Genomic DNA, 12667 nt, shown 5'->3' on the forward strand with positions numbered 1-12667 from the left:
CAGTCAATCATTTTCCCCTTCATCCCTGAGTAGCTGCAACCTCATGCTGCAAATGTCACAAGGTGTCTTTCACGGGTCACCGTGACTTTGACTCTTTCCTGTTAAACTGCACAGTATTTAAAACTAATGCACCGATAAATACTTTTATTTAAAAATAGCTTTTTATGATTGACTGTCAACCTTTTTCCTTCTTCACAGTAATATCCCTTTTTAATTTTTTTTTTTTTATCCCAAGTGAAATATGTGTCTCGTTAATGACACTATGAGAACACGGAGAGTAAACCGGAGCATTAAAGTTGTGAGACACGAAGCTCCACTCAGGCAAAGCTCTGTAAAAAACCGAGCAGAGCTGCAGATTCAGGTGATGATTCACTCAACATCAGTGCAATCGAGGCCTCTCTTACTGTCTCATTTGACACATTATTATTAGAGGGAAAAAATATCAGTAATAGTCGCCTAAAAGCAACTTTTAGGACTAAGACCTTCAGTATTTATTTTGCTTCCATATGACACACTGCAGCAGCCTCTCTCCTCAGCGGTGGCTTCGTTTAAGCGTCATTAACACAGAAACCTGCTGCAGTGTGCCTCCTCTTTGCCGCTCCTCAATGAGAATCTGCACATGGCCAAACAATGAGTGTCTGAGTCATGCGCAGCACATCGCCGCGTCTGTTGCTTTGTGTTCATTTTCCCCCTCTCTCAGGCCTGATGCGGCGTTTCTTAGCAGTGGACAAGGCTGCTGCTCTTGCTAATGTGGACAGCTGGAATTGGCAGAAGCCCCATCTCCCTGCCACATCATGTTCCTCACTGTATCTCCGTGTCCTTGTCTGCATTACTGTCAGTTTTGCAATCTCTTCTTGGCAGTTACATATTCAGCTGTTCCACAGGGGCATTACTCTTTGACGGAGGAGGAAGACTAAAGAGCAACAGGATCAAATCGGGGACTAAAATTATACCTTACGATGCAGAGCATTAGCTTGGTCGTTTTTTCCAAACAGTATCTGTAGGTTCTTGATATATTTTGAGTCTAATATTGCTTCTATCAGGGTTAAAACTAAAACTCTGGCAGTGCACAAACTCCTACAATTGGAAACGGAGTCATAACAAAGAAGCATTCCATATCTTTCAATTAAAAACAGCTTTTCAGTCTAGTCACTTTCATGTCACTGAAAATAGAGAACTGTGCATCAAAATGTTTCCAAATCTTTCCTCCAATTTGGATATGAACTTTAAACCCTTACTTAAAATGTAACTCCATTACATTCTCTTAAATAGCTCAAATAACCTATATCTACCTATGTAAACTTACTTTATCAATGTAGAGTCATTTGTTGCTTTTTTTTGTCCATCATGTTCAGGAGTTCACCCTCTTACGATTCAGGACGTTTTTAAGGTTTCAGTTTTCAGAAATAATGGAAGTGGATGGTAAATTAATTTATATATTAGAATCGAATGACGGTATTTTATACCCGAGGAAATGAGATTTGTTCTAGATATTGTTCAAATTCAGAACTTTAAGTTATTAATCAATAGTTGTGTGCTTTTCATTTGTCCAAAATTTACCACATGGAAGCAAGCATGCACAAAAGCCTAGCTGTCTTCTGTGTTATGTTTCTGACGACTTGGGAACAATTTGTCTTTTTGCTCTGTTTTTCTGTTCCAGTATCATCCACCTCTAACCCCTAGTCAGTAAGGAGCTGAGGAATGTAGTGTGGCTATACAGCTCATTTATGTTGGTTTCTTTGGTGTTTGCCTGTTTCTTCTAAAACAAACAAAAACCAAAAATAGGTAGCAAATACCTCATCATACACACGCACCTTAACACATCTTTGTACCTTTTATATTTTGTTGCACTTTCTTCTATCTATCTATCTATCTATCTATCTATCTATCTATCTATCTATCTATCTATCTATCTATCTATCTTCCAAACTACCATTTCAGTTAAGATTTTCTTTCTTTTTTCCTTTTTTTTTCTGTGCTCAGACCTCCTTCTGTAGTTGCGCGCTGTAGTGGATCATTTTGTTCTGTGATTGATTATTGATTAGTCGAAAACATCGTTCTCTCCGCGCTCATCAAGTCCTCCGAGACGGGGTTGTGATAACGTGGATTATAAATAAATAATGCTGAACTCGAACTAATTACGTTTTCTCCTCAGTTTCACTATACAATCATGTTTTATTCAGCTTGATATTATTGTGTTGTATTCTGTTTGATAGCAATGCTTTGCTCATTGTGAAGCAGCAGGGCAGTCGACATTTCTCTGCATTAAATTCTGTTTTGTTTTTTCGTTTTTTTTTTCTTTTTTTTGTTTTTTCCATTTGACCAGAAAACAGTGTCTCTATGTGTCACTGGGTGAATCTCATGTGGAAACCCAGCTGCAAACTCCCACCTCGGTCGGCAGCACGCCTTTTTTTTATTTATTTTTTTTTATCAAAGCCGGGGAAGCAACTTTGATTTAGCAGACGACGCAGAGTCGGTAATGATGTTCTCAGCGGAGCACCCCCCTCTAGAGTGATTGCGGGCCGTGTTTGTTGGTGTTGTTTAGATGCATCAATCTCACCGCTGTATGGAGTGGACTCCTGCTGCCACTGTTCGGCATTCAAATTATCCTCCAGTCATTTAGCCCTGAGAGCTCATGTAGGACGTTCCCTTTTCTCGTTCCTTTTTCCAGAATGACCTAAATCTCTCGTTTCAAAGGACGGACATGTACTGTCTGACCAAAAAGCAAAAAAGCCAGCTGGAGATAAAACCTCCCCGCTGCTTTGAATAGAATAGAGTTTACTTTTCATTCCTGAGGGGGATATTTGGACTTTTTTTTTTTTTTTTTTTTTCTCCGCTGAAATTACGAACACAAACGCACACACACCCTCTCACCGCATATATACACATCCCCTAACTCCCTGACAAGAGTAGAAAGACCTCATTAAGATCAAAGACTTGTTTCCCTTAATTACTCTGTCGCTGTAGCCCCATCCCGCCCTCGCACACGCACACACAAAGCATAAAACTAATTAGACGGTGGTTATTTTTAAAACGGGATCTGAAGAGGTTTTTCTCTCCGTGTTACCAGGGTCAGGATTACCCTATAACCTTTACACTCTGTGGTCATTTTATTAGGTACAACCCTCCTATTGCCTGCGACCTGAATTCTCCATTGCATTGATCCAACAATGCATTTGCACGACACAGCAGCCGCAGGTTTCCCAGCTGTACGTTCAAAGGGGCTCTCTTTTTGGACTGGAGACCGGGCAAAAGCGCGGTCGTCATGATTGTGGAACCAGCTTAAGTTAAGGCGACGCATGCTTTTTTCTTTTTTTTTTTTTTTGACACGGCCGGAAGTAGCCTCTGGGAGATGGTGGAGAACTTGGCCACAAACATGCTTATGGTCAGCAACCCTTGTGGCGTTTAATCTCTTAACACACCACCTTTTACTGAAAAAGATTAAAAGCTCAGAAGCATTTTTTTTTTGTTGTCGGGCACTTACCACATAGCGGTTCAGTGATCTCAAACAGATGACGGAAAAATGCAAGAATCTACACTTGGGTTGTGCGGACGCTTTTATGACAATGCTATAATAAGAAGTGACACCATTTGAATTGGGAGACTGAGTCGGCTGATGCTTTGCTGAAATCTGTTTGTTTTTTTGTTCACTTGTGCGGTATTAAGGGACGTAAGCTGTGCCAAGAAAATATTAACCACTGATCACACCAGCATCACCAACCTGACGATATTAGGGATGGTGGATGCACTGATACAAACCTTTTTTATTATTATTATTTTGCAGAACATTTGCATGAAATGCAATTAGCATTTATAATTTTCCATAAAGCAACACAGACATGAATTTTAATGAGTAGGACCAGAGCACACAGACGACATGGAAAACACATACCTGGCACACCTTGACTCGTTCGGACAGAAACTGATTTTACCAGTCCACAATTAATTAAATAGAGGGTCCAAAAACCTTTATATACCTGAGCCAGGGACCTTGATAAATGATTTGCAATCTCCTTGGTTCAAGTATCGTTTTCTTCAATTTTGTAAGGTACAGTAATTCACAAACTCAGTGGGGACAAGCCAAGATTGCAGGATGTTAAGTCTCATAGACAGTAATGTGCTGACGGCAGTTAAATTCTTTTGGGGATAAAGAGAAAGAGGGTTAAAGAGGCCAGCACCCCAAAGAAGCACCGAGAGATTCGGTTTAACACATTTTCACACTTGGTTCAGGCAAAGTGTAGAAATTATTTTCCAGAATATATTCACCAGACTCTGACTATTAACCTCTGAGTGTCACATCAGAGCTTTTCCCAGGATTCTTTAGGTCAGATTTGATGAAGTGCTGCAGCTTCAATTTGCTCTTTTTTTGCTCACAGGAGTGGGACCTAGCGTTGTCTTTCGTTTGCAGCTCATTCACTTCAAGGATGGACGTGTGCTGGATACAAACTTCCACATGATAACTTGAGGTTATTTGAGTTACTGTTGTCTTACCCTCTAAATGTAGGGACACACCAGACAAGAACTAGCACCAATAAAGACTGATGTCACCTTTGGTCTAAGCCAAAAAGTGGCGCTTGAACGTACCACAAACAGAAAGATAATTACTCTCCATACCAGTAGGTGGCAGTTGTTTTTATTCCTCATTCATAGGAAAGAAAACTACTTTTAGCTGGGACGCTAGGAAGCTAAGAAGAGCTACAAACTGTGCGCAGAGCTGACTATTTGAGAGAATATCTGCATATTTGAATGTTTGAAAAATGTAAAAAAAAAAAAAGGGAGGGTTTTCTCTGCGCCCTTTGAATCATTTAGTTTACTTTCATCTCTTCCATTTCTCTTCTCGTGCACTGCTTCTCTAAGCTGACCACCTGGTCAAAGAGATCTAATTGACAGATGCACTCCGCAGCTTGTTGAATTGATGGGGGCACTGCCAAACCTGAGGTTCACTGAAGGCCAGACACATCAGCTTGCATGCCTGATTATATGCATTAATTGGATAATCAAGCACAAACTGCGTTACAGGTTTAAGAGGGACCACTGACAGTATAGCATGTGATTGCTTCTTGTAATTTACCAAAGACCGATATCCATTTCTAGACTTCTCAGATGGTTTTATTAAAGAAAATTAGTCCAGAAGATGTAAAATCTGAGTCAAGTTTTTGGAAATGTTGGAAATGGATAATTTGGATTAATATTGTTTTTTGACAGTTCGCTCAGCAAATTATCACTGTCATCTGGTGTACATATATACAATGTGTATTTTAAGCTGCATTTAAAATTTCTCAGTGAACTATGTAGAATATTGCAATATATCATAGTATCGCAATAATGTATCGTATCATGGCTCAAGTATCGTGATACGTATCGTGGAGTTCTTGCTAATAGCCACCCCTACTTTACATGCAGGACTTTCCATTGCTCATATACGACCATCAAAAGCCTCTAGATAGTTAATTGTAGCAATCGTGGTTTTCCATCCTATTTCTTCCAGACGCGATGATGAACTGGGGATTAAACCACAACACATGCTGCAAGGAAAATGTAAATACAGTACAGCGTAATCTTTCAACATCTTTTTGGAGGAATCACATGTATGCATCCTCAGAGAGAGCGCTAGTTTTGTCAAACTTTTCTATCTTATTCCAGCCCTTGAAACGAGACGCGCCTGCTGATTTACGTGAGTCTGTGTGGAATAGCAACGCCCGACAACTGTCAATGATTGTTCTGTGGTTCTTTTACTTATCCTTCTGTGGCTTGCTTCATGATTTCAAGGCAATTTTTTTTATTATTTTTTGCATGTGTGCACTTGTGTATAAATGTCTTTTTATATGGAATACATCTCTTATGTGCCACTGGGAGGGGTGATCACATCAGATCGGGGGTTCCACACAGGAGCAGCAAGACTCCCGCATGACTTTCGCCTGACGACTGTGTGGGTTCTAAGCCGGGTTTTCTTTTGTACGTTAAAGCCTCTCGTTTCCAAAGATGCGTGAATCTGATCATGCTGCATCCAAAATAGTCCCCGAACACCAAAAGAGACAATATGTATGTTCTTTGTACTTGCCAACAAAGACCTCTGTCAGTATTTCTCTCTCTCATTTTGCCACCGTGGTCATAGCAGTGGGTGTGTTTTTGTGTATGTGTATCGCATGTAGATGACACACCTGCCACTTCAAAGCTCTAGCCAGATGTGAAAGCATAGGGACAGGCCCACAGTGGGAGGTACCCTCACAGTTCAGTAGCATTATTCACACATGATTATACATGCAAAAGCACAATTAGTGCTTTACAGTCTTGTAAATCATGTGCCACCCTCACGGCTTCACCTGTGGTCGCTCTTTGAAGAATCAACCTGCAGCAGACGCATCACACTTTGAATTAAAATCTGATTGTGTTATTTTAGGTATATGCGTAATTTAAAGTATTTAAACTAGCAGCTAAATGTGTCTGCTCATATTTTCCTCATCACTTGCATGCAACAGAACTTGCTGATAAAGCTGAAAACACTTTCACTGTCTATGAGGTCTATCAACATCTGTGGCACTTTAAAGGTCCCACGTTATGTAACATTCACTTTATAAAGGTTTTCGAACAGTAATATGTGTCCCCATAGCCTGTGCATGAGGCCCCAGAAATAAAAACTGAAAAAATTCGATCACTTGCCTCACTTGCTTGCTCCACTTTTTAGCGAATGTGTGCTCAAGCAGCCGGATCTGAGATTTTTTCCCTTCTTGACTCCCTCCGGTAGTGCCATTTTTTTTCTCCTCGCAAACCCTCACAAATACACATGGCAAAGGTAGGAGCAAAGCATCAATGAATTGTAACAATTACCTTTACAGTTAGCGGAAGCTAGCATTAGTGACACAGTAGTAACAACACAAACGAATAAACTATACATACATATTCAGACACACAATATTTTTAACTAACCACTAACCACTACTTCAAACTGGTAAGTTTGAACAACAGCATCTCTACCAGCCGTAGTCATAAATCTACAGTAAACATTAGCGCATGGTAACGCCAGTGAAAGCCACTTCCTCTCTCCAAGAGGGGCGTGGACAGACACAGCTCATTAGCTTTTAAAGGTACAGACACAGAAACAGCCTGTTCTCTGTAGAGCTCACGAGAGCGACTTTTTAACAGGCTGAAATTGGGAACCAAGGCTGAATTTGGTGTAATACACTTTGAAAACAATGATGTTGGACCTCTGACAACTATATGAAATTGTTGAAAAAATGCATAATATGGGACCTTTAAGATTTTCTGTAGCTCATATAAGCACTCGTTCTGGAAGCTGAAGCTCATGTTGTCGTGTAATATCCAAAACCATCCACCAGATGAAACTGTCAGAAAAAGCGTGGATCGATCCGTGTGCTAAATAATGATTTGTTTAGTCAGGATCCAAAATTTGACTGAGTAATTACTGCATTAAGAGATGACCTTTAAAACTCTAAAAATTGATTTCACTTCCAACTACTGAAGAAACTAATGAGCCCATTACAACGTATAGTGAATAGGGTGTGAGAGGTATTGAATTCGTACTCAGCTGTTTTCTCAAAAACAAAGTCAGCATAATTAAAACTATAAGCCACAGCACGAGGAAATATTATCACTTAATTATCCAGGAGTATCTGGAGTCCATATTTAGGTGAATGTTAAAAGAAAACATCGGAAACGACTAAAACAAGTATAACAAGGTCAAGTTATGTTACAGAAGATGAAATATTTCGAGGATTTAAGGTTCTTGATTTGGTAGCTAAACTAAAAAGACACATGGAAACAGCGTGCATGCGTGTTGTTTATTGCATCTCATTGTCTGCCTGCTCATTCCTCCATGTTTGGCGTCTTCCTCCACAATCATGTTACACGGGAGGATTAATTACAATCTCTGGCATCTTGTTTGCCCGGTGGCCCATCTCTTCCACTTCTCTTCTTTCTGACCAACACTCCACTCACCTCCACTTGCTTGCTCGCCACAGTCACGTATTCCTTTTTAATACCTCAAACCACTTCCCATTTCGTGGTTGATAAAGCTGCAGAGCAGTTCCTTGCAGAAGCCACTGAAGTGGGCTTGGGGGGGTTGTTTTTTTTCTTTTTTTTTTTTTCTTAATTCATTAATGTTTAATATCTCTGACAGAGGGCACAGCTCTCCATTTCATCTTTTACAGCATTGAAGTGTTGAAGCATCTATGATTTAAGTGTTGAAATGAGTACATGGTCGTCTGAGCTCATGTGCATCCTGACTTGACACCTGGCCGCTTCAGTGATGTTTGTGCAGGTGTGTGCATGTTTAGCTCTCAAACGCTACGCGTTACACTTAAGTTTGCCATATTTTGAATTGGGTGCATACAAGTGTGTGAATGTGGCGACGTATTTATAGCAGTCCCGTTCTCACACAGACAACAGGATTTTGATATTCCGGTCGTGCATCCAGGCTCCGGGTCTCGTCGGTTCAAGTGAAGAGAATCAGACAGGTAGAAAACTTGAGAGAGGGGAATGACGTGTAACACACACACACACATAACTTCACACAAACAGGTCACACGCACATGCGCAGACGCGCTTTTCTCCCGTTTCAGTCGTTCTCTGGCTGGCATTTCCTGGGGTTGCTGCTGTCTCTGCGTGAGCTTTTCACACATCCTCCCTCTCTGGCTGTGAGCAACACTGATCCGATGGGCAGGGAAAGAGGGAGAGAGTGCAATCAGGCAGATAGTTGGTCAGAGGCGGCCAAGCAAAGAGTGGTAGTCAGACACGGAGACAGACTGCGTGGGAGTGGTGCCGGGACCTGAATTTTTATTTTACCCGATCCAGCCGTCTTCATTCACACATCAAACCGCAATCAATGCAGCTGAAGTGAAAGAAAGGTCAGGGTCAAGAGAAGAAAGGCAGTATCCTTTAATGCTAGATGTGTCAGCCCTTCTTCTTTTTTTATTCTGAAAAGTGGACATGAGCTTTGACTTGTCATTTTCATCCAGACATAATTTAATAACTACATAAATATTGATATTAACTTGTCACCATGCTGCAGTGATGCAGAAATATGCAGACGGGACCGCCTTTCCCAAACCTCACGCGCAGAGAGACGCAATTCAAATAGATCCGGATAAATAAGTTGATCCAAAACGCTTAGTTGAAACAAACAGACCCAAATAGAAGGAGAAGAGTGTGACTGGCAGCGCCGTGATACTCCACCACTTAACAGCCAGCAGCTGTCGTGAAAAGCTGCAGTGTCACAACATGTAATTTTTTCCTGCACTTAACTGTTCACGCCTTCTGTTTCAAAAGGCACATCTCACACACGGCTCTCGCAGCGAGTATGAATTCAAGATCAGGGCTGATGTAATTTTTTTTTCCCTCTGTCCCACTTACTGAATCACGGACCTAAGACTCGCAGCAGTAGATTAGGATCCCACCTGACCCAGTTAAACTGAATATATTGGTTGAATCTTGGCCACGATAATCTCTGTAAAGTGTGAGGACCCTGGGTTGATAGCCCTCATCTTATAACCTGGTTTTAAAGTGTTGCCAGCTTGCAGTCTTTTTTTATCCCTCATTTTTTTTTGCCACATTGTTGCCTTTTGGAGTGTGCACTCATGTCCATGCACAATATACAAACGACAACAGATCATGTTCATCAAAACATCATTCACTCAAAAACCTGAAAGACCACATTCAGTTACAGCGTTCAGCTAGCTGTCAGTGACTCTTGTTGTTGTAGATTGTCATCATTGTAGTCACTGAGTACCGCTGGACCGCTCAGTGTTGCTTCAGATTGCACCAGATTGTTGTCATAGGCGCTCACGTTAAGGTCTTTTATTTTCAAATTGCAAACTGTGAAACACAGGAGCTCTAGTCAGGAAAGCTGTTGAAGTGATAAATGGAATGCCATGTAGAGGTTAATAGCGGTATTGCTATCCAAGTCAAACACCAAAAACCAATTGTGTGACAATGTCTGGTTATTCTTCTCTCGATGTGTTCAACCAATAGGTCACTTAGTGCAACAGTTGCCTCCCTTAGAGATTTCAGTAGCACTGCTAGTGGTTCAACAAGTTAATGTTTTGATTCATGGTACTCGTGTTGACTGACTAGTTTCTCATATTTTTCCTGACCTTTACTTTCCTTACTCTAGAAATATGGAAATAAAAGTATAATAGACCCCTTCACAGTTTGTAAACGATGTGATGTTTTTTTGAGGGGCGGGGCTTAACTGGAGGCAAAACAGCTCAAAAACTATAACTTGGTCGCCAAGCAGAATTCAACGGACTGTTTGGGCAAGAATGGACGAGGAAAACGTATATTTTATACAATATACTAATACACTCACTCTCCGAGACCATGTGTTTTTAAAAAGTTGACTCTGACTGATGGAAGTATATTCACCGACCCTTACTCACTGGATGGACAATTTGACCATATGAGGACACAGAGGGGAGGAAGTCTGGTCTGTCTTTATCAAGTGAAGCCTCTTGAACAAAGATATTACACGAAGTAAGTGGTACCACTGTGGAGGGTAAAGAAGGAAATGCAACTTCTGCTTGGACACCCCTGAAACATGCAACTAATCGCAACTATCGGTTAGTATTAGCATTAGCATGCATCAAGCTTTCCTCTGTTTTGCCTCCAGCTAACGATCTGATGTCACTGGGTCTATAGAGATTAAATTTAAAGAAATCACATCTCCCTAGAAGAGCTTTTAAAATGTACAGCTTTCTAAAAGCTTTCATGAATCTCGTTGGGTAATATCAGAGAAAGAAAACTGGTATTTTTTAAAAAATGAAAATGTCACACAATATTATCATGACGCATACAATGGTCGATGGCATGGTTGTAGGCTTCTACCAGACACACATTCAAAATGAATACGGGAAAAAAAAGAAATTCAATATTTGATGAACATTAAAGAGAGGGGGGGAAATGCTAAGTGATTTTCAAAGTCTGAGCTGAGACTTCGGTGGATGGCAGTAAGATTAAAAGATTACTCAGAGGGAAGTGAGAGTGAAAGATAATTGAAATGGCGTACTGCCAAGGACATCCCAAGTCTGTGGTAGCTATATAAAGCAGACTGATGAAGAACAATGTAGGCTAGCAGATCAGCGGGTTGTTGACAGAGAAGACACGGATACTGAAAATCCACTCAACAATTACTGGACAGATTTAGAGTTGCACAGAGGAGAAATTAATAAAAAATGTTAGATGATGGAACTTCCTGAGATAATTTAGAGGTGTGAAGGCTTATTAAAACAAAACAAAAAAAAACTAACACCACACTTCAGATGTTGAAGCAGATGGAGATAAAAAAAAAAACGATGCAAGAGAGAAAGAGATGAGAAAGTTAAAAAACGGTTAGTCATCATGAACTTAAACAGGGATGTTGAGCTCACACACGCACACACACAGACTTGTGCACGCACACACTCACACAGTCTGAGACATCCCGAGCATCCTCCGTGTGCCAGACTCTTCCTCCAGGCTGAGTTAGTGGTGCTTTTAAGTGCTAACATCAAAGAGGCCTGTATGGGTGTATAAATAGGCTTTGGGGCTGAGAAAGTTTTAGTTGTCATGAGTTTGATACCCAGTCGGTTAGACAAGGTCATGCATTGACTCAGTGACTTCTCCCTCACCCCTCTCATCCCCCCACCCCCACAACTCTGTCTCTCTCTATAACACACACCCACAAAAAAAAACAAAAAAACACAAGAAGAGTACATAGATACGCAGACAACAACCAACTCTCAGGCTTTCAAACACTGTACAGCTTGCGCAAATGAACACATGCATCCGAACACATTGTTATACATCCAGAACAAACATATGCACACGTATAAATAGCAAGTCGAGGTTATGGCATTTCCCAAACAGACACAACATTACTGCCAAATGAGTTTTGTTTTTGTTAGCATAACTGGCAGTGAGGTCCAGCTGCCGAGTGGGTAGCAGGTGACTGGTTGCGATACATCTCAGACTTGGCCGGTGGAGGTGAAATGAGGAGTGGGCAATGGGTTGTCAGAGCCGGGGTTTGAAGCACGACGCGTGGTACTTCAATCACGTTCCTGTGATTGAGTCAGCCTCTCATACTGCGCGTCATTGTTCCTGCTAGAGGTTTCTGTGATACACCCTGACGTGGCCGCGTTCCCGTGTATTTAAGCCCTGAGCGGTGCCTGTGTCTTTGACTGTAAATGCTGTGAAGTTCATCTTTGAGTCAAAATGGAATAAAATATGCCCAGAGCATTAAAAAGCTGCATCAGCTAATGATATTCTAACAGAAAGTCAAAGGAATCCGTGTGATGTGAAAGAGGGTCTGTTGTCTCTAAACTCGGATCCAAATCTTTTTTAGCTCATTATTTTTGTGAGGTCTGGATTTATTGGTCTGGTCTTATTCTGTTACTGTTTCCCATCTGCTTCTCTTGTTTCTTGTGTATTCAATCTGCATCTTCCTCTCACTCTGTACCAGATCGGCTTTCTACTCCGTGTTGAGTGTTTAATTGTTCTAATATTCAATAACTTTTCTGTCGTTTTTTGTTGTTTGTCCTCTCCTAATAACTGGCAGTAGCTGCGTTTCCATTGCAGTTTTTCGCAAAATAAAAGTGATATATCTAATTTATAGAAGCGATAAATATAATTTTATATCAAGTGAATACAGCGCTTTGTATGTGTTTCCATTGAAAGG

Source organism: Mugil cephalus, chromosome 6 (genome assembly GCF_022458985.1).
Source record: "Mugil cephalus isolate CIBA_MC_2020 chromosome 6, CIBA_Mcephalus_1.1, whole genome shotgun sequence".
NCBI lineage: Eukaryota > Metazoa > Chordata > Actinopteri > Mugiliformes > Mugilidae > Mugil > Mugil cephalus.